Genomic DNA, 21,880 nt, shown 5'->3' with positions numbered 1-21,880 from the left:
GAGGCATTTCCACAGCCCCTCTCAGAAATGGAAAAAGTGAGGGAGAGTTGGGATCTGATCCCAGCCTTCCATCTCCAGAAATGGGGAGGTAGCCTTCATGCGGGGCTCTCCACGTGGCCCACTTCACGTAGATCTTGAATGACTCGATTTCTCTGTAGTTTTCCTCTCCCCTAAGTTCCTGAAAGCCGGGAAGGCAAGGGAGGAAATAAATAAATATAATGGAATCACTTTGCTGGACACTAGAAACTAACTCAACATTGTAAATCAACTATACTCCAATGAAAAAACTTTATGTGGAATTTTGTAAAGAAGAAACATGAAAGCTTTATTATAGAATCACGCCTTATCAAATACATGTTATGACTCTTAAATATGTTATCCGTCTGTGAAGTGTGTATTTCACCTCCATTTGCAGCACCTACAAACAGGTGGGAGTAGATGAGGAAACTGACTCAAGTGCATGACCAACTTTTATATTTAATTTGATTTGATTTTATATTTAATTTGAACTTTTATATTTATATTTAAAGTCTGTTAGTTTTTAACATCCATTTTAGTTATTTTTGGAAGAAAATTTTGGGTACAGGAACCATAGATTTTCTTAACTGATGTCTTCTGAAGCCAGAGTGCTGACGACTGCTCTGTTTCCCTCTTCCTGTGCCTGCCTCAGCAATAATTCATTGCACAAAAAATAACTTTGTTATTGAAACACTGAACTAGTTTAAGAACAAATTGCAAGAAATAACAAAAGAGGGTGCTGAAGTTCATCTGTTTGCCTCTGGCCCCTTTGTATTTTGCAAAAGCAAAATTCCTACATTTTCCATGTAAGCAGGATCATCATTAAAAAATAAAAATAAAGTGGAAAATTATGAGCCCTTTAAATAAATCTGCTCGTGTAGACATACACTGATTTTCTGGATTGTAGTTCTGTCTCGGTAACGTTTCATCAGCATGATGGGTCGATCTCTTAAGATCTCAGCTCTGTATTTATTGGATCCCTAGAAATTCTCCAAGGAGGAGTCAGAATGTAAATCAAGCAAAAACTCTGATCCTTAATTCTCTCAGAGCCTTAGAATAGATGAGTATCTGAAGGTAAATTAAACTTTTTCTACACTAAAACTTGCCCCTGTTTGGAAACTTCCTGTTACACCCCTGCTCCGTGGGCCTCCAGTGTTTGAGCAGGTCCAGGGATGAAGACCTGCACAGTCCTCAGCATTACCATTCTAAGTGGCAGCAGAATAAAACTAGATACTAAGATACGAGTATCGGCATTTCAAAGAGTGTCTTGCCTTCCAATTTTCAGGCACAAATACATCACACAATAAATTACATGAGTATCACGTAAGTTTATGTAACTTATTTGAAAATCATAGTTGCTACAAGAGGATCATTACTAACCCAACACCAGCAGTGAGATTTTTCTGGTGGTTGAAAAAGTTTGAGACCCCTCAGACTCAAAGCAATCAAGTGATCGCTAACTTGGAAAATGAATCCTTTCTAGACTAATCAGTTGAAAATCACACCGAGAAAATAGACTCAAGATGAAAATAAGAAAAATCGAAATTCTGTCAAAGATAAAGTCACCATGTCCTTCTGTTACGGAGATGTAGACATAAATTCTTGCATAAGGACACTCTTTTAAAGGCTATTGGGAGTGGTCATATAGAGATTTGGAAGTCTTAAAACACATACACCTCAAGCATGTTCTTTTCTGAAAATAGATTAAATCTTTATAGTCATTTTTCTGAACTTCGTGAGTCTCAATCACCACCATAATACACACTTTTCTTAGCTCAGAGACAGGTATATGCCGTGTATTCAGGGAATACTTGCTGAAAAAGGAGTGAATATGTGAATTTTCATAATGGCACCCTGAAAATAGATAAAATGGAGATAATATGCCAAATAGTTGAATTGAAGACACTGACCATAGTGGCCATTTCACGTCTTCAGAAATGATGGTCTTTGTTGGAAGATTCTATGTGCAATAGAGTCGGCATTCCTAAGAAGGCAAATTGAGGGGAAAGCTTAGAATTAAGGATATCTCCTGTCACAGACCCATTTGTCTCAGTTTGATGCTACTAAAATGTAATTAATACCTATTTGGTTTTCATATAAAATTGGAGACATTTAAAATCATACTGTGCTCTTCAAATGGTGTATGTAAAATTTATGTAAGTTACCCCTTTTAGATTCATTTTTCGGTCTTAGTTATTTCCTGTTATTTTAGTTTTTCAGACAAGATGAAATTCAATCACTTAAGAAGAAATTTACATCTAGGCCACTACACAAACCCCAGATTCAAAAATTACTTATCTTCTTGGTTTCTGTAGAAAAAAAATGTTTTGAGTTCCTTCTTTCACGTAGGTCCCGAGGTCCGATCGATATGTTAGGAGCGTTTTTGACCATTCTTTGGAACCTAGTACTGTTAGACTGTGAGCTGTGGATTCCGTCTAGACTGTGCCTTTTGTAAACTAGCCAGGTAGCAGGGGAGGCAGGAGAGGACCTAACTCTTAATCTTGGACCAAAGAGGGCATATAGGTAATTACTCAAAAGGGTGCGTGTTGATTGTAGCCACTGAAATTATACTTGTAAGAGCGGTGACTTCAGGATCAAACAGCATCTGTAGGTACATAGGATGGTCTTAACCTTTAGACGTCTTTTTTTCTGTATAAGCTGTGGTTGTAACAGCTGGGGAGAATATAAAAAAGTATGCAGAAGAGAATGAAGCTGCATATAGATTAGTTCAGTGTATCACGTGGTGTGACTGCTTGATTTGAACATCCTGGAATTGATTTGCTTAGTTACTGTTGAACACAGAGGCATTGGCTCTGCACCACACCTCTTTTAAAGGGTTTGCATGTATTACAGAGGAAAAAAAAATAGAGGTTTCAAGATAGCCAAAAGGATGTGAAAGAAAAACATTGATCCCTCATGACGGCCATCTCCATCTTGCATTTCATTCATTACTCTTTTGGCTGTCGTTTACTTGGGTTAAATCAAAGACCAGGTACACACATGAAGTAGAATTTTCCATTCAGTTATTTCTAGCCCTACACTGGAAACTGTCCAGGTATCTATCCATAGAAAAATAAATTATCTTACCTCTTACATATCTCTGTAGGGATATGTAATTTATCCTTAGCTGGGATTGTCCAAGTTCAATGTTTTTGATTATCTCACCATTCTAAAACTGTTCTCTGATTATTACACATGGTCCCATGCTGGCGAATTTGCTTCTTGTTTTATATTTTCTTCATAGGATTTATAAACTAATAGAGTATTACCACTGAAGGCAAATTAAGAGATGGCCTCCAAAGCCATCCTTTTTCAGGTAAGGAAACTTATATTCAGAGAGGTTACACCAATGATCCCTAAATGCACAGGTTGTTTATAGCAAAAGACAGCTCACACTTTCTCCGGGGTTTTTCGAATGGCAAAAAGGTGCATTAATGGCATTATTATTTTTTTTTCATTGTAAGACTGCAGGCTTAATGGGTCTCTGTTTTGTTAATCAGCTCTAAATTGGATTCTTTGAAGATTTTCATTAAGTTCAAATTACACACGACTGACACTATCTCAAATGTCAAAAGCCCACAGGCCCTCAATAAAATGGTTTGATCCCTCACCAAAAACAAAAAACATGAGAATTCTCACGTACTAAAGTCACATTTTTAAATGAGTTTTAAATGTTGCATAAGGGTTATATTTCATATGTTAGAAATTGTAGTCTCCATAAAGTGTTTTAGTCTGCTTTTCATTTAATGGCATTATTTTCCATAATATCAAATACATTTCTGAATTATAAATTAAAAGTCAGTTCTTGTCTTTTGATCAATATACCACACCTTATCTGCTCTTCCCTTCTGTGGGCACTTCAGATAACATGTGGTCATAATATGTTATGAATAGTTCCATGCACCCGACTTTTGATTTGTTAGAACGGTTTCCTTCTGGTCAGGGTTTAGGAGGGAGGTTACTGGGATGAGCGTTTCAAGAGCATGAGCACGACACTGTGATACAAGGCACAGGAGCGGATGAGTAAATACTCCTTCCCAGAAGTCTGATCATATTTTCCTCTCCAGCCATCTGCCTGGACTGCACCGCTTCGTAAAATGTCTGGCTTATGGATTGAGCCTAAAATTATACTTTAATTTTTCTCTGATTTTGAGTTCTCTCATTTTCTCTGATTTTAGCCTCCTTAAATTAACCAAGTAGTTATGACGTTAGGGAAAAAAAAGTAATGCGTAAAGAGAATGCCCATCCTATTGATTGATTAAAACACCAGATAGTATTTTAGTGGCTATTTTATCAGGCTTAAAGGCCCATTAAAACCCCCAGGTGACATATCATTTCTCTAAACATATGACGTGTATAATACTGGATCCTAGACATTTGGAATCCAGAAATTAAAAAGGAAAAAAAAAAAAAACCTACAGGCATTTAAAACATTAGAGAATCTGGAGAAATATTTGGGGATTCTCCTCCACCTTTGAGAAAACTTGGAGATACTATAGTGATGGGGAGACATGGCGCTGCATCCATTCTGAGATACTGAGGTCCCATTCTGAGAAACTGACGTCAACTAGGTGTGGTGGCCGTTTTGGGAACCAGAGCTCAGTGTTGTGAATGAGCTGGTTTCGGCAATTATTAGAGCAGTGGGGGATGCTGATGTACCACATGTGTCTACATGCTGTTTGAGCTCAGAGCCACCATCTCTGGTGCTCTTCCTTTGCACAGACTTTATTTTTCAGCGGCAGTTGTAGCTTCACTCAAAAACTGCCAGGGACGTACAGAGATTTCCCGTATACTTCCTGCCTTGACCTGTGCGTAGTTTCCTTCCATCATCAACATCACTCACCAGAATGGTGCATTTTGTAACCAAAGGTGAAGCCACATGGGCACAGCATCACCACCCCAAATCCCGTAGTTTACGTCAGGGTTCACTCTTGCTGTGGTCCACTCAGGGGGTTTGGACAAACGTAGAATGAATGACAGGTATCCACCATTATAGTGTCTTAGGGGGGTGTCACCGCCCTAAACATGCTCTGAGCTCCACCTGTCATCCCCTCACCTCCCAACTTAGTGATTTCCTAGAAACAATGCTGTTTGTTTTTCATTAAAAGTGACACATGATAATGAAATACAGAAAAAGAGAAGAATCAGAAAATCACCCATGCCCTCTCCACCTTTATAATCTTTTCATACGTAGATGTATTTCTCTCCTATCTTTTGTATATGTGTCAGTTTTAACCAAAGGACTTATTTCTTACATTGTGTGGTTGTAGTTACAAGTACTTCCTAGAGCAGTTTAAAAAAAAAAAAATGGCTTTCACATTAATCGCGAGTGAGTCAGCAACTTATGCAGGGAAAACATAATGGCAAGTCCTGTAATTATTTTCCTTTGTCGTAGTTGTTAGCTCTTGATATATTTTCCTGTGGGAATTAAGGCAAAGTGTATTTATCTTTTTAATTGGAAACGTGTATATACCGTATGACACATAAATACTTACTGATTTTGCTTTTAAAGTATCTGAGTGTAACTTGTAATCCTTTCCATGGTCCACGGAGACTATTTTGTACCTTAATATATTTAGTGCAATATGCCCTTTTCATGGAGTCATTTTGTTTAAAAAAAGAGAGACTTCGGTACTTTTTAGTAAGTTAAAGTGGAAAATTAAGTCGGCAAGGAAGTGGATAATCACATACCCTTCCCCTTCTAAGTAAATGTGTAATGTACACAGATAATTGATGATTTTAACCTCGAACAAGAAAAGAAAATACTCTGCCTCAAGATAACTGAAGAAAAAACGGTCCTTCTTCTTCTTCTTTGGCAATGCCTTTTGGGTGGACGCCTGTTTCTGTCATCTCTTAAAAGAATTAAATGCAAACTGGAAACTATGAGAAGAGAGAGAAAATGCCACAGAAATTGCAGGGTAAGATTTATAATGTGAATATTACTAACAATGTTGCTAAATCTTATGTGCTCCAGTCATCAGTCTATCCTTGGTCAGAGCATAACCATGAATCTCAGACATCAGAGATTAATGGAATTAAGATTCGTTGGTAAAAATTTCAGAAGAATCAACTCTAGAGATCCTTAGATAAGATTATGTGAACAGGACACATTACCAGTAAATCCGTCACTCACTTAAAAATGTTTAAGTAAGTGCAACAGAATAACTTTTTACTGATCCTTCCCAGTGTCCAGGGTGGAGGGGCAAATAGACACATAAGCAAGAATGATTCCTTTGATCTTTTCAGGTAACATGCAGACCAGGATAAGAGAGCTAATCAGATGTTTAAACATCTGGATGTGCTGAAGGTATGCCACTGATGAGAAGGGTGGGGGAAGTCACCCAATTAAATAAGCAACATTCACTGAACTTTTACCAGATGAAGCATTTATGGTGATTTTCCCGTGGAGAAGAAGTTTCCCAAATCCAGGAAATAATTAGATCTTTGGAGGACATGGGGACTCACATTGGGGGAAAATGTTAGATTGAACTGTATTTTTATAAGGTTCTGTGTTTTGAAATCTCCTTGACTTATTTGTGGTACTTGGTCAATTGTATCAATCCAGAAGAATGGCCAGTTGAAAATGAGTTCAAAAAGGGCTTCGGACATGAATTTTTTAACTGAGTGAAATACTTGAAAACCATCGTAACCCACTTGAGCTTTAGCCACGTGAATCTGTGTGCCTGGTTTCCGCTTGACAGTTCTTAGGGAAGGCCAGTCTTCTGATTTGCAAATAGGCCCAACTGTCCGTTACATAATTGTGAATCAGTTTTAAGAGTAGTTTTAGGGTCAGATTTAGGAATACCTATGACAGCCTTTATGGAGCACGTGGCATGTGAAAGGCAAGACATGGTCCATTAGGGACAGCTTTCAGCTGGAAGGAAGAATGAGGCGGGCATAAGTCAATACCAGTGTTCCAGGTGTGATGAAACATGGGCAGAGCATCTTTACTGGAAACATCTCCATTGGACAACACATCGCCTGTGTCGGGTCTCAGTAGCTTAGTTGCTTGCTGTCATTTTTTCTCAAGCCTTGTTGGTTGCACATATGGTCAACCAGAGAATTTCTCTTAAAGATGCTGGGGGGACACCATGCCCAGAGATTCTAATTCAGCTGTGTCAGGGGTGGTAGGGTTGGGGGAGGAGGCCTGTCCATTTCTCAAAGCCCCCGTAGCTGATTTGAATAGGTATCCAGAGCTAAAACTCTTGCCTTGAGTTACACATAGAACTGGATTCCATACTTGGATCTTTTTCTGTGTCACCTCTCTTAGAGTAGCAAGACCTGGTTTGAAACAGACAGTTGCTTTCCAATGTATTTTAGAAACATCTTTGCATATTACAGTTTAATATCAGAATGCACGTAATGTCATTCTAAATGAGCATTTTCCCTGAGGACTGACCCCTAGTCGTGGTCTGAAAAGAAAATGTTTCCGGCACCCCCATTTTAAATTAATAAAAGGTGGAAGTTACGGACCCACAGAAGGCCCAGCATTCCTTTAGACTAAGGATGCCAGCTGGCTGGTTCTGGTTCTTATAAAGCGGCCAGCGTGTGGTTTGGAGCTGTGATGATGGGAAATTTTGGTAACATTAAGAAACCGTCCTTCTGCTTTGTAACAAGCCAGGAATGTATAAATACTCAAAAGACAGAAACAGCTTAATGAAATACCGTAAAACAAAGAGCAAGAGGAGCATGTTCTCCGGGTTTAGATGAGCGTCTGCAGTGATGAGAAAGCGAATGAACAGCCAGGAGAGGGGAGTGAGAAGCAGGCCAGCCGTCGAACGTTGACAGTGTGTCTGGAGGTGACAGACGCTTAAGACACACAGTCACAGCAGCCCTGGGGCCGGGGACGGGGGGATACTAGTGAGTCCGTCTGTGGAGACACCTGCAGCACCAGCTGCACACACATTGGTTTGTTCATCCGTCCGCTTACTCAGCCATGTATTAATGCCTGCGTGTGCTTGCATTGGTTTCTTACCGCTGCTGTAACAAATACCCACACGCTGAGTGGCTTAAAATGGCACAGACTGTTTACCTCACAGGCCTGGATGTTGGAAGTTTGAAACGGGTCTCAGTGGGCCAAAACCCAGGCGTTGGTAGGGCTGCATCCCTTCCAGAGGCTGCAGAGGAGAGGAGAGGAGAATCCATTCCTTTGCCTTTTCCGGTTTCCGGAGGACACCCGCATTCCTGAGCTTGCGGCCCCTTCCTCTGTCTTCAGAGCACATCCTTTCATCTTTGCTTCTTTCCTCATGTCATTTTTCCACATTTGACCATCTTCCACCTTATGACCTCATAAGGGCCCTGGTGATTACGTTGGGCCCGCTCAGATAGTCCAAGAAATGATTTTCTTTCTCAATATCTTTGATTTCATCACATGACACCTAGTCCCCTTTGCCGTATGAGGTAACACATTCATAGGTTTCTGAGATTAGAGCATGGACATCGTTAGAAGGGAATTATTCTCTCTACTACCGTTTTGTGTAGGCACTTATTAATCAGTTTCTATCTGACAACTCTAATTGTTTTTACTGATGAACTTTTGAACTGGAAAAAAAAATACATTTTTCCATTAGACACTTTCTGTTCACTGTTAAGTAAGCTGAGAAGTCTAACAGCCCTGCTTTTCCTCCAGTTCTTCCTGACTTCCTACCTCTTGGAGATGGAAATATATATATTTTAATATAATTATATATATTATTTTATATAATTGTAAAATAATAAAATTAGATAAAATATTTTATAAAATATATATATTTCAGTATCCATTGTTAAGTGCTTATGACACCTATATTTTGTTTTGGAAACGGTGCGATCTTTTTATGCTTTTTGTGTAAGTTTATTCTAAACTGTGAAAATAAGAACAAAACTTTCATCAGGCCACAGCCTGACTTTGCCAGGGCCTGGACACTTTGGCCTTGGTGAGCCCCCTCCCACCATAATAGATTTTCATATACCCTGAAGTTTTTTTTTCCCCTGACATGAGGGAAAAAAAATTGAAGCATTTCATATGATCCTAAATGTGTGGGTTTTCCCCCTGATTTTAAAGGAAAGCAGTGCACTTCCGTGGACCGCTGGAAATACTGTGAGGCCCGGGCCCTGTTTCCACCATTGGCCTTGCTGCCCGTAGTGCTGTGGCTGCATGGAAAGAGCTCGTGGCTCAGAACGCACTGAGGACCCTCTCCAGGCTCCTTGTGCTGCGTGCCTCACATCACGCAGGAGAGTGTGTTGTCAGAGTTAAAGTCTCTTGTGTGGAGGTGTCTAGTCCTCTTTAATTAGAGCGCTCTTACAGTCAGCCCCCCTCATTCGCCTGTTCCCCAGCCGCGGACTCAGCCAGCCGCGGGTGGAGTGCTGTATTTACAGTCTCTGCCTGGTTGAATCCTCGGATGCAGACTCAGTGGATCTGGAGGACCAGCTGTAAGGACCTCGAGTATCCAGGCAAGTTGGTAACCGTGGGGGCACTGGAACCCATGCCCTATGGACACCAAGCACGGTCGTATTCTGTTCACTTCATATTTGAAACTTACGGCCCTCCTGACCATGGGCCTTCTCCTGGAATTTCTAACGGTCTTAGTTTCTTGTGAGACTAAGCACAGGCGTTCTAAAGTGTTCACTGAATTATTTATTCTCTTTATTCATTTATATGAATTTTATAGAATCCCTTCTATTTTTCTCTTAAGTTACTTTTTTATTTTCATTTTCTTCAAGGTCTGTAAGTTGTTAGGACTACTTCCTTCCTGGATGACTTCTCAGATGTCATATTTTAAAAAAATACACTCCTAGGTGACTACAGTCATTTCTTGAAACCAGTACATTGTCTTCATTATATTTGTCACTTGTGTTTGTGGAATATATCTTTATGTCACCAAGAAGACTGTGTAGGATGTGAATTTTGTTGAAGCCTGAGTAAGTTCATGCTCAGTCTCAGACTTGATTCATAGTTTGACTGGTTTCCTGCTATTTTTTCCTAACAACTCGGAGATGTCACCCTTTATTGTCTACAAGCACAGTCACAGATGACGTCTCTAAAGGAAATCGTAATCTCACTCATTTGTATGTAATCTACGCTGACTGTATGGTCTACCGTTCAGGGACTGATTTCATTCTTGGGGTTCTGAAATTCCACAAGGGCATGACTTCTCTTTCATTTATCTTACCTTTTACATGAAACCACATTTCCAATTTTATATTTTTAAAAATAATGCATTCTATTTTGTTTTCTCTTTTCAAAAATCCTCCTGGTTTGATCCAAGGTCTTGACTGATGAACTAAATTGCTTGTATCTCAAATTGTATACATGTATCTTTTAGTTGGATATCCTAGGAGTTTCCTGACCTGCTTTCCATCCTTCCAGTGAACCATTTTCATCCTTATATTTTTAATTTTCAAATATTGTTTCTGGCTTTCTCATTATTTCCTTTTCATATAAATCTAATCTTTGCTAATGGATGCAGAGTGACTTGAATGTTGCTACGGGTTCAGTCAGTGTGTGTTTTATATTCTTTCCCCTAAATCATCTCAGTTTGCTTTGAGATCAGTGTTTATCTTTAATTTACACACTCTTTTGCCTCACCTTCTGCCTGACTTCTTTTTGACTAATGACTTTTGGTTTTCAGAGGATGGAGTTAATTATAGTAGGTGGTTGGCGTGAGTTTCTTTCACTGTGGTTTCATGATGTTCCCTTTTCCATCAGTTTTCTCCACTGAGCACGGTTTGTGAACAGTCAGGTGGTGTTGGATTCAGCTTTTGAGCGTTGCATTTAGTGTCACGGGGCTCCTGAGAGATAGAATATGGGTATCGCGTACTCTGATATATCAAAACCCGCCCTAGTTACTTGTTTTCCCCAGGTGGTCCTTCAGCTTGTAAAGAGAAGAGCCTTTGGTTTTTCTGTTGGTTGGTTTTTGTGCAGGCATGAGGAAGGCAGGTTGGGAAACTGGACTCTGCCTTCTCGCCAGCCGTGATCACCCAGCTCCTTTTCCCCCACCGGCCTGTCCCTCTTGTTCTGAGTCTGATCATCATCAGAGAATACATACAGCACATGTTCTGGAAGGTGGGCTGCACTGCTGAGGTTCCTACATTAATAGTCCTTCCGTAAACCATTTTGAATCTGTTGTTCAGTGTTAAACTTCTTCCACTTTTCTTTCCAACTGTCGGTTCCTTCTTTGTATTTTTCCCTTTTTTAAATGGGTGTCTGGGAATAAGGGAATATGTGTGACTGTTCTGCATCCACAATGTGGAACCCGAGGATACTGAGCAGTTTATGTTTAAGTAATTTACAGGAAGTTAGGATTCCATCAACACAATTTCATATGTGCGCTGTGCAATTTGGTGATTCAAAATGAAGGCACAGAGAACACAATTCACACAATAACCCCGCATTTCACTGACTTTTTATCTTCTCTTGTAAAATGAAATTGGATAAATGATCTGTAGTTGTCCTTCCACACTAATGATCTCCATCCTTCCAGTCTAATATACTACAGGGAAGCATTTAAAGCACTAAATAACATAGGCCATTTTTGAAATTTGACTCACAAACAAAAACATACAATTACTAATGACAGCCCATTCCTGTGAAATGTTTCCATTTTATGTGACATTTATGCTAATAATTTGACATTATAACTTGACATATAATTTGACATTTATAATTTGACGTTATTTTATTGGAGTTGTTTCACTTCCAGCCTTATGTCCGCAAGGACAGAATATAAAAACATTTTTATATGAGCTTTAAGAAAAATATTTTGATTTTGTAAGTATGAAAGCACATCTTAAACCCCTTCTTTTTCCAGTTTTATTTTAAATGGCAGTTACTTTGTTTTCACTGTCATCTGAAATGATGGAGATGGAAGTTGAGAGCCTGCCTAACGATTTCAAGGCTGCAGAGCTGTATTACTGTACTGTCTCTTTTCAAATAAAAGCAAAGGAAGTGCCTTCCAAGCAAGGACTCCTAGACTTTGGATTTTTGCATCCATCCTGCTTTCACTGGATACGTTTTACATCTGACCCCTACTGTGTGCCGAAATTAGATTGGAAATTAAAGAGCAAAGGACGCCTTTGGCAATGAACAGCTCATTTTTGGAAGTTTGAGAAAATAGCAGAGGAAGTGTCAGTTGGGCATTTTCACCTAGGACTCATTACATCAGCCTGGGAATTGCTAATGGAGGTGGGCATAGTATGTGAAATAACAGTAAAGACTTAATCGGTGAAACATGCACAGCACAAAATAGAGTGTTGTGTATTTCACTTCATCTCGTTCACAGGAAGTCGCCTCTCAGCATTTAGTCATTTTACACCACTGGAGTCCAATGTCCTTTTCTTCTTTTCTTTTCTTTTCTTTCTTCCAAAAGTGAACCAAAAAACAAAGAGTAACCACAACAACAAAAACGCAGATTATCTTGGGCTCCATGTCCTGTAATCTGGCATTTTTTAACTTAAATGTGTGTTATATGTATTTTCAGGAGGCTCTCACATCCTTAGATATTCTTTACAGCTTGCACAAGACTCATCCTCTTGGGGAATCTTCATAACATTAGGCAAGGACCAAGTGATGTATCCATGGCCCAAGGAGACAGTGATGCATGTAGTGGAGATTTTGTCTTCCATGAGCTTACCAGAACTAAACACACCCTAGATCACGAGGCATAGACTGCCCAGGGCCACAGCCTTGGGCCATGGAAACCCAAAGTAGAAAAGACACTCAAACAGTGCAAGAGGTCCTCACATAGCAGGTCACATCTGAACTAAGCCGTAAAGGATGGGCGGCATCTTGGTAGAAATGTTAGCGGGTAGAGAGACTCCTGTATTAAGAAGCCCACCAAAGTGTGGGTCCTTGCCCCCGGCTGTGGAACCGTTAGGGCAGCAGAGGCAGAGGGGCGAAGTGAACAAGCCGCCTTATTGCTCAGAAGGGGAAGGGGAAGGAACGCACTCCAGCAGGGAGCCGCCAGCTAAGAGGACCGGGACAGACGTCTCCATCTGTGGCTTGGGCGGTGTGGAGTCCTATGGGAGGCTTCTGCCATCATGTCCCCGTTCCCAGTGTGCTGGAGCCTGTCACCTTTCTTTTGTGTCCTTGTACCTGGGCTTTTCCAGGTGTTGTCATGGCCCTGGTGGGTGTGTCATTTAGCAGTTAATGCATGGCAGTGAGCATGTGACAAGGTTCCAGGTCCCCTGGAAGTCAAATCCTACCCGGTCTTGGGCTTCACAGATTCTAACCTGTTCCTGTTTCTCCGCTGCCTTCTGAGACTTACATAAGAGTAACTGGTTTCTATTTAAGGGAGGGGCAAGGGTATGATCCTGGGGCAACAGCCTAGTAACAAAAGGAAAGTTGCTTTTAATTAGAATGCCGGCATCTGATGGACCCAGTGTCCCCCAGAAAAAAACCATCTAAGGCCTCAGAGACTTTGAAGCTTTTCTATAAACAGAAGGCAGGGGTTGAGCAGACCTTAATTAGTTCCTGCAGAAATTAAAGGTATTGTTTTGTATTCCTTGAGGAGGGTTCCAGGACCTGCCCCAAGGCTGCACTATTGTTTCCTGACTGCTCCTCTCTCGTCTCTGCACCCCCTCCTTCCCTGATTAGCAGCTGTTTGACTGTGTCCCTTGGAGCTCAGGGAGGGTCAAGGAGGCTGAATGAAGCCCATTTCCTACAAACAAGAAACAGAGACCATGGAAAGATTTGTGCCAGGGAGGGCACCCCGCAAGCTGCTGCTCAGTGTCAGGTCTACCAGAGACACACCTGTGCAAAGGCACAAGTCAGAACACACTACAAAGGCATTGGTTTGATTGGAGCCAACCCTGTGTGACGTCAAGAGAAGGGAAATAATGCCAGAAGGGAAGACGGGATACAGGTCTTGGAGAACTTGAGTTCCAACAGGAGGGTTTTAGCCACAATAAAGTAGGTAATGATAATTCTTTTTTTTTTTTTTTTTTTCACTTAGAGGCATTGCATGGTCACAGCTACGTTTCTAGAGGATGAATCTAGCAGTGAATTATTAGTGAGCTCCGGGAGGAGACAGGAGATGAGGGGAGTGAGGAAGTTCTTACCAATGTTGAGATGAAAGTCGCCAGGCTGAAAATCAAGAAAGGGCTGGATTTAAGAAATGTACAGATGACAGAAGGAGCATTACTTGTTCACTGTAAGACAGAGGGTATGGATGAATCCTCCAGTGGACATTTATTGCCCATTGTTGATCTCAAAATAGCAGATCCCAAGTTTTTTGTCTGTTTGTTTTGGTGTATTGCATTTTGTTTTGTTCTCATTGAAGTATAGTTGACTTTACAGTGTTACATTAATTTCAGGTGGAAAACACATTAATTTAGTATTTTATAGATTATACTATATATTGTATTATAGATTAGAGAGTATACGAAGTTACTAAATATGGACTGCATTCCCTATGCTGTCCATTGCATCCTTGTGACTTACTTAATACCTAGCAGAGCCTCAGCTTGATGGAAGGCATTGGTATTAATCTTCTGCTTCTTTGTAACAACTGACCACAGATGTGAGGACTTAACACAGCACCTGTTTATTAGCTCACAGTTGAGGATCCAGCAACGCCTAGGGTCTCACAAGACAGAAGTCTTACAGTGTCCTGCAGGGCAGGCTCTTCACTGTGGGCTCCAGGCAAGACTTCGAGTCTGAGCTCATTCCCAGGGTGAAGGGGGTGGGGGTCCTTGCTTTACTGGTAGATGCTAGGCTGCATCTAGACGCCTCTCACCGGTCCCTGCACGTGGCCCCTCTGTCTTCTAAGCCGTACCGACGCAGTGTCTCCTTCTCATGCTTGGAGTATGTCTGGCTTCCCCTTCTTCTGAGAGCTGGAGGAAATCCTCTGCTTGTGAGGGACTCAGGTGACAGGATTAGACCCACTAAGCTAACCTCCCTTTTAACTGACTCAAAATCAAATGATGGGTAACCTTATGTACATCGTCCAAAACCCCCTTTGCCTCGCGCGGGGTGTGAACCCTTGTGTTTGTAGTTCTGCGGGCCGGGGCTCGGAATCCTGGGGTGGGGGCATCTTTGAGCTGGGCCTGCCCCGGTATCTCTTCGGGAATTGCTTGAATCCAAGCACATCGTCTCTGCTACTTTCTCCTTCACACCAGCTGTGTAGTCGGTTGCCTTTTACATTTTAATTCAAGAAACAAAGGCAAAGCAAAGGCACAGGTGAGGAGTAAAGAAAATTGCTGCAGTAAGACAAGTACGGGGCCTTAAAATAGCGCCGTCTTTGCAAAGTGTGGGCTAAGCACATATGCTGTGAGTTGCTGCAGAGTTGGGCTTGTCAGGGGCTGGGAAGATTTTCAGAAATGAAGAAATCTGTCACCACTCAGCTCATGCCAACAAAAACTTCAGACCGCATCAGCAACGTGTGTATGAATTGGGTTGCAGTAATGTGATAAAAATAGAGAATTATAAATGTAGATTGTGAAACTGGCCAAATCTACAACTTGAGAATTATAGTGCTTGTTTTATGGCTACAAGGTATATATAAAAAAAAAAAAACAGTCATTTGAAATTTATAACAGTTGCAAGTGTAAAATTCTGACTTTTTGTGTGTGAGTGTGGCTGAATAGACCTGCTGTCTCCTAGAGATGAAAATCCATGGACAGTTTACCTCCATCTGTGTGTATCTGTGCTGACTGTGCTGCAGAAACATTGCGTCCCATTGAATCTTCATTGTGGCTTTTCATCTCTGGCTGCTCACGTAAAGAGAAATCGCATATGCTGGGGAACCAGCCTGGCTCCTTATTTAGAAGAGCAAAAGGATTGGAGAATCAAAGATGGTATTGATATTGAATGGAAATAGAATTTTTAAGGGAACTTGTTTCTTGCTTGAGTTTTTTGTTTCATTCTGTTTTGTTTACTCTAATAATACAATAACCACATTGCAACGGCAAGTCATGATACAGAGTTGGAGCCAGTTGCTGTAAAGACAGCTGTCTGACAGGACAGCCAGGGGCCTCCCCAGTGATGCTGAGACAAGTCAGAAAACAACTCTTCCTTCTTTGCAGTTCACTTTTATTCTCTCTCTCTCTTTCTGTGCTCCACTATGTATATGTATTTTTAAAGTCTTTATAATTTAGATTTTGTGTTTAAAAACTTGTATAAAATCTTTGGTTTTTTTCCTTGTCACACATTTATATGAACTCTTTTAGAGTTTTCTGATCAACATGGCTATATTTATTCTCAGCATATTTCTTCGGGGGCTCAGATACTTCACAGCAAGCGAGAGCTTTTATGACAACTGATTATCATAATTTCAGCAGTGATGGAACTGTCCAACTAGCTTGTTTCGAATCAGTTCAAAGTCTTATAAAATTCCACTTGTGATATTAATAATAGACCCAGGAGTAACTACAGAATCACTTATGCTTTTGACCTTAGTTTACTGGAAAGTAGATATGTGTAAAGTCTTGTCGACTAAAGAAGACACCTTTGAGAAGTGTGACTTTTTCTTCATGGGGAAACAGATTTCAGATAAATACAATGGAATTAACTATTTTGGAAATAAAATGGAGCTTAATGCTCCACCCTCTTTAATATGAAAAGGTGGTGCAATTAACAGAATTAGATCACGTTTTAACTTTAAATCTCCTTGCTTCTACTTGTCACAGATCTTCTTTTAGGGAGTAGATATTTAATTGAATGAGTAAAGAAGCACATCATTTAACTATAAATACTTTCTCTGTAGTCTCTGAGTAAATCTTAGATGGCATTAACGTGACATTTGTTGGATATTGTAAACAGTGCTATATAGTATTTCTTAGTTGTCATGAGTTTGGATTTGGGATAAAATTCCAGCATTAAAGTTGAAGTAATCCCCATGCTGTGTCCCATACTTTGTTCTTGGCCCAAGGGACCATCACTTTGGAATCCAGTCACTTTTCTCGTTGTGGGAATGGGAAAAATGTGTGCAGGGTTATTTGCCTACAATTTCTCAAAGTAAACTGTAAAACCTCAACTGTAGCTGCCAGCTATCAGCGGTCTTCATTTTCTAGAACCAAAGCACAGATAAAATGTGAGCCCAAGAAGTGTATTTTCATGCCCACAGAAGAGCTGGCTCCAAAGCTTGGGAATATCCTGGAATCCATGCTTAGATGCCTGTGGTTGGCAGAAGGAACGGGGAAGTGAGAACGGAGAAGGGGGCAGTTCCCCAGCCTGTGGGACAAGCCAGCATGGAATGACAAGTGAACAGTCAAGTATTGCTTAAGAAACGATTTTATCCCAGAGAAAGATGAAATCTTTCTTCTCCATAGAACAGTAAAGTCCTATGTATAATTACCTAGTTCCAGAGGCAAGTGTTTTTTTTTTCCCTTAAATGAATAAAGCGTGTCTTGGAAGCGATGAGACCCCCATAATGTTTTTACTGTGACCAGAAGGAGCCCATATGTGACCTCATAGCAAAGAAAACAAGCAGCATTTGTAAACCAAAGACGTGTGAGGAAGTAGGGCCCACGTGGTCATAATCAGCACCACAGGAGACTGGACAGAGCCCAGGGTTTGCTAGTATCCTGAAAAGATGAGGGCACCTGAGTCCGAAACAAAAGACGGGCACAGCCATCTGTGTCGACAGAAAAGCATGAGTGTAGAAAGTCTTGGGCACGATGCCCCCTCCCGTACACAAGTCAGTTACAGTGAATAATGTTGTGCAGCACTCGTGGTTTCAGAAGCACTCTGCCTTTCAGTGATTGAAGGTGCCTGATGTATGTTTGTGTGGGATGCCTCAGCTTGGTCCCAAAAATCTCAAAGCATCACTCAAGGGTGAACCGCTGGAGATGACAGATGTCTCATAAAAGATGGTTAAACACTCAGAATTATGGGCATGCATTGTAAGAGAGAACAGTATCTCCAAATAAATAATGTTTAAAATACAACCTTTGAAAGATACTTTATCCCCTGAATGTTGAATAGCATACACCTCGGATTATGTAGTCACTTTTTATGGGCTTAGAGTTAAGCCAAGGATAAATGGAGAATGTTGATTTTTCTCTCCATTCCCAAATGCGCACCTGGGCTTAGAGCTCCCCGGAGAACTGCGACATAAGCAATGCACGATTTATACTCTTAATCCATTTTATTTGTTCACCTTTTGGAAGGGAGGTAAATCCCAGTTCTTCTCAGATTGAGGAAGAACATAGGCAAAGCTGAAAGTATGGCAGCAGGTAATCTGAGAAGAGCTGGGCTCACACCAGATTTCTGACATCACCATAGAGTTTGAATTTCTTCTGAGTGGAAAAGAAGGTTTTGGGAGGAAAGCAACTGTTGGCTAAGGATGATGTAATGAATCTAGGTGGAAGGCTTTATCCGGTTACCACCATCTTGTTGATGAAATGGGTGTGCATCCTTCAAAATCACGCGTTGGGTATCAAACCAGCTACAGTTGGGAGGTGGGAGAGTGCTACGCATAAAGGAAAAATCAAAGGGGCAGTCACATGAACTGCAGTTACGGGAGTCAGGCAGTTAAAACTCAGCAAACATTTGTACAGTAAGCATTTAAATTTGTAATTAGAACAACACTTTTTCAAGTTTCTCTGTCTTGATTAACAGACATTTATTTTCACCCTCTAATTTCAGATGCCAACGTAGTAGTTGAAAAAGAATAGAAGCAATTTTACATCTCGTAGCTGTTTTAAGAAATAAAATTGAGTGAAATATAGTAACGGTATTGAATGGCATAAACATTGGGTACCCAGATAGGACATAGTGGGTTCATTTCCAGATGAGTCGTGGTGTGCCCTGTACACTTGGGTATCTGACTTGTTGGTGGAGCCGGTTTCCTGATTGTGGGCAGATTTCACTTCCTCATAGATTACTGGGCTGCAGGCTTCCATTCTTTACTGAATGTTGGCTGAAGGATGCCCTCAGTTCCTTGCCGTGGGGGCCTCTCTGACATGGCAGCTTGCTTTGTCAAAGCCTGTAGTCCTAGGACATAACATAGAGCATCTGCTAGCAAGACGGAAGTTGGTGCTCTGTTGCCTCGTCACAGAAGTGACCGCCCATCACCTTTGTTTGCCACGTGCTTTTCTTTAGAATCAGCTCACTGGTGAAGCCCACACTTGACCAGGAGAGGCTTGTACAAGGCATAAACTCCAGGAATGGAGAAACCCTGAAGGGCGTCATACCAGTTGGCACCCCACCTTTGTATTATGCCCTCTTACATTTCATGCTGCGATTTTACAGTAGACATCTTTTTTTCAGTGGAAGCAATTGGAACACTTGGTTAAAATAGACGGGTCTTAAATAATAAAAGCCCCCGATAAATGGAAAACTCAATTCCAGGCAGCCCAACTTGTTCCCTGGATAAGGATGTCTCTCCCCCTTGAGGATTATCTGACCCCATGGGACTCAGGGTGGGTCCCATGTCTCACTGGGGAGCTTGTTGAGATGCAGTCTCAGGTTGCACTCTGAGAATCAGTGTTTTATGCAGTTGCCCTGGTGACTCGTGTGCTCATTAAAGTGTGAGAGATACTGATCTAGCCCAGCACTTCTCAACCTGGACGCACAGGGGACTCACCGGAGCAGGTGTCTGTGTCCCATTTCCCAGGCATTTGTGCATCTTATTCATCATGTGCACGCCCTGGGCAAGGTTCTCTCCTGATTCTTAAGGTGTACTGAAAGTGCTAATATGTCTCCATGTGGACTGGAATAATCGGTGATAGGTGAATGCCAGAACAATTTTGTGTATATAATTTTTCATTTCTATTTCTGTAAAATCAAGTTATTTTAAAAATTACTTTCTTTTGTGTCACATAGAACAGTTGAGGGTGTGTTTTTCCATCCCGGTGTAATTTTAGTGTTCAGTCTTGATCACAGATGTCTTAAAACAAACATTTCCTAAAGTTCTTGATGATTTAGCTATGTAGTAAAGATTCTAAAGTTCTCCATGGCACTGCTAAATATTTTTAGGAGGCATGGTTTCACTTCTTATTGTTTTTTTTTTTTTAACATTTTTTAAGTTGAGTTATAGTCATATTACAATGGTGTGTCAAATTCCAGTGTAGAGCACAATTTTTCAGTTATACATGAACATACATACATTCATTGTCACGTTCTCTTTCGCTGTGAGCCACCACAAGATCCTGTATATATTTCCTTGTGCTACACAGTACAATCTTGTTTATCTAGTCTACATTTTGAAATCCCAGTCCCTTCCCATCCCCTGTCCCCCTGGCAACCAAAGTTTGTATTCTGTGAGTCTGTTTCTGTTTTGTATTTATGTTTTTTTTTGTTTATTTGTTTTTTTTAGGTTCCGCATATGAGCAATCTTATATGGTATTTTTCTTTCTCGTTCTGGCTTACTTCACTTAGAATGACATTTTCCAGGAACATCCATGTTGCTGGAAATGGCATTATGTTGTCAGTTTTTATGGCTGGATAGTATTCCATTGTAGAAATATACCACCTCTTCTTTATCCAGTCATCTGTTGATGGACATTTAGTCTGTTTCCATGTCTTGGCTACTGTAAATAGTGCTGCTATGAACATTGGGGTGTGTGTATGTTTTTTAATTAAGGTTCCTTCTGGATATATGCCCAGGGGCGGGATTCCTGGGTCATATGGTAAGTCTGTTCCTAGTCTTCTGAGGAATCTCCATACTGTTTTCCACAGTGGCTGTACCAAACTGCATTCCCACCAGCAGTGTAGGAGGGTTCCCTTTTCTCCACAGCCTCTCCAGCATTTGTCATTTGTGGACTTTTGAATGATGGCCGTTCTGACTGGTGTGAGGTGATACCTCACTGTAGTGTTGATTTGCATTTCTCTGATAATTAGTGATATTGAACATTTTTTCATATGCCTATTGATCATTTGTATTTTTTCCTTGGAGAATTGCTTGTTTAGATCTTCTACCCATTTTTGGATTGGGTTGTTTATTTTTTTTCTTGTTAAGTCATATGAACTGCTTATATATTCTGGAGATCAAGCCTTTGTCAGTTTCATTTGTCACTTCTTATTGTTGATAATTACCTAGTAAAGCAGAAAACCATCAAGTTGAATACTGGTCCCATTCTATATAAGTTACCAGTCCCATCAGACAAGAACTGTAAACCAGATTTGCACTTGTCCAAGTGACATTTAGATTTTTCTCAGAATCCACTGATTGGAGTTGCCACCGATTGATATTATAAATGTTTATTCATAAACATTTGTATAAGTTGATATTACACATATCAATATTTAGTTAGAACATTTTCCTGAACATCTTCTCTGCATCAGTTATGCTGCTTGAGGGTTCGAAATAACAAAAAACGGGGAAGAGAAACACGCCCACTTATGTGGAACCTACAGGTAGTTTGGCAAAACCAGGTATGATTCGTATTGCCATGCAGTTCTGTGTTTAACTGAACATCGTGAAAAATGCTGGGACAGAAAGGCACACGGTGTCATGTCAGCATAAAGCTGGGGGACACACCTCCTGGTGGGTAGGAAAGAAGACTGCCCTGAGCTTTAGGGTTTAACTGGGGACGAATAGATGAGCAGATGCTCCTGTGATAGGGATGTGGCAAAGCTGGAGTGGTGGGGACGTTATTGCCGTTATCGGCTTTTTGGAGGAGAAGGGGGCTGGTGAGAAGGCTCATGAGCCTGATACGAATGGAGAGGGAAGGGGTGGCCAGACCACACATGACCCTTTGGCCGTCGAAAGAGATTTTGACTCTGCAAGACTAACAAGAAACTAAGAGCCCAAGAGGCAAATGACGGAGGAGAGAGTGAGTAAGGAATCATTTCTGTTTGGGATCAGCTCAGATTTAGGGGCAAAAGCATCTTATAACTATGGATCTCTACAGGGAGGGGGTAAATTCTCCCGTAGGTGCATGTGGAAGGGCTGGGGCGATGAGAAGGGTGTGATCCAGTGTCTCAGGGCACTTGGGCTGC

The 21,880-nt window shown here is 40.9% G+C and overlaps 1 long non-coding RNA gene across 2 annotated transcripts in view; it reads left to right on the top strand.

Moving 5' to 3' along the window:
• Positions 1 to 21,880, top strand: part of LOC105086564 (uncharacterized) — a 482,576-nt gene that overhangs the window by 193,485 nt on the left and 267,211 nt on the right. The window lies entirely within an intron of this gene.

This window comes from Camelus dromedarius, chromosome Y, assembly GCF_036321535.1.
Source record: "Camelus dromedarius isolate mCamDro1 chromosome Y, mCamDro1.pat, whole genome shotgun sequence".
In the NCBI taxonomy this organism is placed as follows: Eukaryota; Metazoa; Chordata; class Mammalia; order Artiodactyla; family Camelidae; genus Camelus; species Camelus dromedarius.
Note: the sequence above shows the minus strand (reverse complement) of the source record. Positions and strands in the feature narration are given on the sequence as shown.